The 6,000-nt window shown below is 35.9% G+C and overlaps 1 long non-coding RNA gene across 1 annotated transcript in view; it reads left to right on the top strand.

Moving 5' to 3' along the window:
• Window positions 1-2,527: 2,527 nt before the first annotated feature.
• The window catches only part of LOC148153173 (uncharacterized), a 40,202-nt gene continuing 36,729 nt past the window's right edge, over window positions 2,528-6,000 (top strand). The window contains exon 1 of the long non-coding RNA XR_015761760.1: window positions 2,528-2,589. This is a non-coding gene — a long non-coding RNA (uncharacterized LOC148153173). The remainder of the gene's footprint in view (window positions 2,590-6,000) is intronic.

Here is a 6,000-nt window from a genome sequence, read left to right as displayed (position 1 = left end):
TGATCCTGGTCTGTTGGAGTAAAGATGCATCGAAAAGTTGCAAGATGGTAGCTCTCAAGGACTGGACGTGAGCACCCTTAGTTTATTAGTTTTGTTAGCAGCTAAACCTAGCCAAGGAGGTGTAGCACAGGGTTTCGGGTGGTTAAACAAACGTTAAAACTGTCAGAAGAATCTGAAGGCCATTTCAGTTAGCAATATTTAGCTGCGGAGTCGTTTTCTTGAAGTTTTTGGCTTTAGACGGCATAATATGCGATCAAAGCTAAGCCAAAATGTTTTTGTCTCTATACATACAATAAATAATGACATATTGGCTGCTTCTTTTTTTCTTCATTAGTACATTTTGGTTACTGAAGTCTGTCAACACGTTTCTTCTGACAGGTTGGCAGAAAAAAAATGCTGTCCAGAATGTTTCTATAAATTGACCAATTTCTATAATGCCTAATGTCTGAGTTGTGTTGATGGTAATTATTAAGTACATTTTTATGTTTTATTGTAGGTGGTGAAAAATGCTCTCTATGCTAAATTGGGTGAACAAAGTATTTTGAATGACTGTGATGGTGACACACACAGGTGGGTCTGGTTAGCCCTTTGAAGACGAGGTCTAAATGGCCATCCCGGCATGGAGTCTCTCTTCTCTGTGCGTCAGCGCTCGGTATGAAGCCAAAGGTAACAAGAAGAATGCCATTCCACTGGTGTGGAACCAGCACAGCCCTTCCTCTTGCATGTTGGTGAAAACAAGAGCAGCACCAAAGACACTTCACCATCAGTGATCACAGGATCATCCAATGTAGCTTTTGATGAACTTTCAAAGCATACTTCATCTTTAGCGCAAAGTACCATGAATTTCTCTACAACTTCTGTACATTAATCCAGCCTGCAGTTTTCAACATTGATATGACTTGTACGACAATTGAGGAGTTTAAAATCCTTGCTTTTATTTTACCTGGCAGAGTGGACATTCTTTGTTATGATGATCATTTAAATGCATACTGTATCAATAAGAGGATTTGTTTTCTGTTCTTCCAATTACAGACTTGGTTTATCACAGTCCCTGTGGCAAGCAGTTTTCTGCATGGTCAGCATTGAAGGCCATATTCTTTGAGAGGGTCCAGCCAACATTCCAGACAGGACAGTGTTGTCCATCTTCTACACCTTCAACATCCAATATCAACATGAGGCAGTCAAGACTTTGGAGTTCATTCAACAATAAAACCATTCCTATATTTTTTTTTACAATGAGCAAAATACAATATGGTTTTAAAGTTTTAAAGCAAATTATGATTAACATTTGACAAAGGTGGTGATGTTTTCTCTTTACATAATTAAAAACAGCTTTATTTATATATTGTACTAGCTGTCTTCAGAATGCCACACTATTTATATTCTCAGGAATTTTCCCATTTTTGATTGTGTTTATCCAAAAAGACAGGAAAGATCATTTAAAAGAAAAAGCAGACAGTGAATGTTCAGGTTTCGACCCTCATCAAAAACTTGATGGACTTTGAGTGGCATCTCATTCAGGTTAGTTGTTTTTCTTTTCTTTGAAATCTTTCTGCTTCCATATCATTTAGGATCTAAATTATATTGTCTTTTCTTTTTCCATGTTGGACGGTGCCTTCATCTGCATCTAATAAAGTAAGTGCCACTTGGACTCTTGAAAACCATTAATAGTTCACATTTTAAAACGCTGTTGATTCTAGAATTCCACATTATTTCAGCCATGTTGAATTTTAGATTTTGGAAGTCATTTTTCTTTGATTTGTTTAGTGATACACAAAGCATGGATATTTGTTTAAGAACTGTGTTTTTATGTTCTTAAGATTGTAGAAATTAATGAGTTAAACCCAGTTTATGTCGCTGTAAACTGAAAGTCTTACATTTTTATTCCAGTGTTAGTGAAACTATATATTGACTTTGAAGGCCTATTTTCTTTACCAGTTCTCTGAGGAATGGTTTTGTGTTATTCATTTTGAATGTTTGAATATACTGGAAATATATGTGGTTTGAGGCATAGTGATGCCTTTAAATAAAAATTCTGTTCTGAAGGTTACTTATCATGTCCTCTTTTGTGTTATGTGAAGTTCTGATTATGCAGATTATGCATTTTAGAACCGCACCAATTGTAGCACTTCTAAGAAGCCTACACTGGGTCAGGTATTAAGACTGTCCTTTAAAAAGTAGCATTACAGTTTTCTTTGCAGCAGTTTATTCATAAAGTGAATGCAGTAGTAAAACTAAATTTACAGTAAAAATACTGGAACCTACAGACGCCAGTATTTGAAGGTATATTTACTTTTACCACTGTATTTTACGGTGGCCGACAGGTATAAACACCCAGCAAACACGAGAAAAACACATGCAACAAAAAAGAGACGGAAACAAAAAATACTGAAAACAGAAGTGATCCAGACCACAGGGGGAGTCGAACAAAGAACAGCTGTGTCCGAAGTCAGGTTTGCATCCTTGGGTCCTCGACGACCGGAAGAGAGAAGCTGTAGCTTTCAGCTAGCTGCTTAGCCTCTACCGTGCGTTATGTTGCTTAGCTGTGACGTGAATCACAGAGCGGCGAGGGACAAAAACGGACTCGAAGTATGGTTCTTTTTTCTCCTGATTTCTCTATTACTCTTCACCTTTTGTAATAAAGGCGGTTGCATATTAAAAAAATATGTTAGTCTTATTCTAAAATGTTCAAACACGTATAGCACATTTACACAAGGAATGTAAGCAAAGTCTCCCTTTTCAAATACTCTCCAGATCTCAGGTAAGACAATACAGTTTAATCTTACTATTATGTTTTTTAGGCTTAACTTTAATCAGTCAAACGGATTATGAAATATTTAATTAAATGTTTTAGTGAACCAAAATATTACAACTCGGTGTTACCTGACTTAATATCTGTGTTTAACTAACTGTCATTTGGGAAAGCCCAAATGAGTCGGGTGTTCTCCTGTGGTATACTAAACCTGGACCAGCTGGCAGCAGGCGAGGGGAGCTGGGTGTTAATGCAACGGGAGCAGACATCTCCGAAAACGTCAGAGTAATATTGCGATTATGTGATGCACTGATGAACCGAGCAGAAATGTGAGAATGTGAGATCTATACATCTACATTCTCGCCTACAAACATTGTATAAATCATGTTGTGTCACGGCTGCTAAGCAACATAACGCCGAGATGGAGGCTAGGCAGCTAGCTGAAGGCTACAGCTTCTCTCTGCAAGGCTCTCTGCCTTCGCAGGACCCCTCTTCCGTAGACCGGGTCGTTTCTCAAGCCCATGAAAGAATAAGCTTGAAAGGATGCAGAACTTGAACTCAGACACAAAGCTCTAGTGGTCTGGAACACTTATTTTTATATATTTTTTTGCATCTCTTTTTTGTTTGCATCTTTTCTTCATTGTATTTGTTTTTCTCGTGTTTGCTTCGCGTTTGCACCTGTCGACCACCGTAGTATTTTAACGATTCTGTATTTTAGTTCTGCTGGGGTCCATATGGTTATGTGTATTTGTTATAAGTTGCATTGTGATCATAGTTATGTGTAGAGTGTTATGGGCTTCCCCTGTCTGACACCGCTGACTCCCACTCATGTGATAGGCATGACAAAGACATAACTTTGTCATGTGGGCGGGAGAGTGAAGCTATTCAGTTGAGTGTAACGGTTTGTTAGAGGCGCGAGCTGCAGCCTCAGGAATAGCAGCTCACTCTTATTTCTAATAAACCCTGTTGGCGTTGTTACTGTATTTACTTACAGTAAACCACTTTAAAAGGTAATTACAGGATTGAAAAGGTACATTTCCAGTAACACTGGTATCTACAGATGCCAGCTTTTTTTAATTTTTTTTTACCATTTTTCTGAAAGAACGGTTAAAAAACAACAACTGGCGTCTAGCTACCAGTATTTTTATCGTTCTTTCAGAAAAACGATAGATTACCATTCTTTTGAAAGAACAGTAAAATACTGGCAGCTATAGACGCCAGAAGTTTACCGTTCTTTCACAGTATCTATACCGTACTTGCACTGACAGTAATCTACTGTCAGGATTAATTACGGTACAGCTACTGTGCATTTACAGTAAACTTCTGGCGTCTATAGCTGCCAGTATTTGACTCTAAATTTACAGGATTATTTCATAGAGTGTACTTGTTTATATGCAAGCATAATGGTAAACTTTGTCACCCATTTCTATATGCGTAGAATATTCCCTGAAAGCTGCATCACATTTCCTAAAGCTCAACTAGAATTAAAATTTTGCTATGTGAAGATATCATTCCAGAGGACTACAGTCTAGGAAGTTAGGGAGTTTTTTTTTTTTTTTTTTTTTTTTTTTTTATACTTTATTTTTATTCTTTTCCAAACATCACATACAATCAACACATACACTCAGAACAGGAGGGTCAGGTAGCAGCCAGACAAACTGGCCATCATTACAATGCAGACATTTCACCACATAAAATTACACAAAATAAATACATACACAAACTTCCATGTGACTGACCGAGTGATGTAGAGTCACAAACATCAACTGTTACACACTTTTGTTTATAAAATAATCCCATTTTTCCCAGAGTCTCTCTCCTTTCTCCTTCTGTAGCCGTATTTTAAATGTCAATATTTCCATATTGTATATCAGATTTCAGTGATTCTTGAGAATAGGGACAAAATGGGTTTTAATTTTCCCATATTTTTTTTAAATTATTTCTCAACCTTATGTATGCAAATATGACAAATAATGTTTAGAAAATATGAAGATGCTAAGGTACAGGCTCCCAGTTGCGAATTTCTTTAAAAAAATTACATTTTTAATCGACCTGACCCAAAACTTTGTCATCACCATCTGACAAAAATAAATCTAAAATGATTTTTAAAATACCCCATTAGTGATATTTTTACTCAATTTACAGGCAAATGCTTCTCAAGAAATAAAATAAATATTATTTAAAACAAAAAACAAGAAAAAGTCCATCTGATGGAGTTGACAGTGCATGACGGAGTTGACACAGAACTGAAGGTGGTGACAAACTAGTGAGTAAAATGAAAAACTTGGTACATGTGAAGTAATGCAATTCATGTAAAATACATTAAAATGAATTAGTTGCACAATTAAGTGAGATTTGATAACAATTTCACTGAAAGAGTCAGAAAAACTCTGACGGAGTTGACATCTGACGGAGTTGACGAAATGCCAAACTACCTCAATTTATATGATGTTATTCTGAAGGAGGCCATATTGTAGCTCATCAGGTCCATTAAATCTTTACAGTTTACCAAAATTAAGCTTTTATTTCGCAAAATTTCATCAAAGTTTTGTAAATTGTCAGTTATGGAGTTGACACATCATGGTTGTGACAAACAACTTAGGAATAAAACAGAAGAAAAAACTAAAGAATAACTTCAGCTAACCGGAGCTAACTAGCCCTCCTAGCAAAGGAAGAGAAAAGACGACGTCATGGGGTCCTCAGAAGTTCTGGTGCCCCCCGATAATGCCTGATTTTTTTACATTCTTTTAATTTCTGACGGTGTTGACAAAAACTAAGGACAAATTTCAACGGAGTTGGAAAATATCTAAAAATTATTTTTAATTCAATTTATCGATACTTTTATAATTATTTATATGACTACTTATACTTAATTGTCATAATATATAATTTTAGTATTTTTTTAATTGTTTTAAACTATAAGAATGTATTGAGTTCTGCTCCTGGACAAGGGCTTTTACAGGCATCATCCACCTACTACAATGTTTAAAATAAAAAAATATTCAGCAAAAAAAAGAAAAATATACATTGTTCTGCTCACATGACCCAGGTTAGTTTAGTTAGATATTTGAAAAAAATATATTTTGTGTATATTTTATTCAAATTTCATGCTTTATCCATAGGACCTGTTTTGTCCCTATTCTCAAGAATCACTGATTTATGATATTCACAAGAAGTTCCAGATTAGGGGGTCTAGGTTGGAGCCAACATTTAGTAATTGCCTTCTTGCTTGCAATCAGGAATATCTT

The sequence above is a fragment of the Poecilia mexicana genome, unplaced genomic scaffold (genome assembly GCF_051168715.1).
Source record: "Poecilia mexicana isolate PSO_F unplaced genomic scaffold, ASM5116871v1 scaffold_21, whole genome shotgun sequence".
NCBI lineage: Eukaryota > Metazoa > Chordata > Actinopteri > Cyprinodontiformes > Poeciliidae > Poecilia > Poecilia mexicana.
The sequence above is the reverse complement of the archived record's forward strand: the minus strand, read 5'-3'. Positions and strand labels throughout refer to the sequence as shown.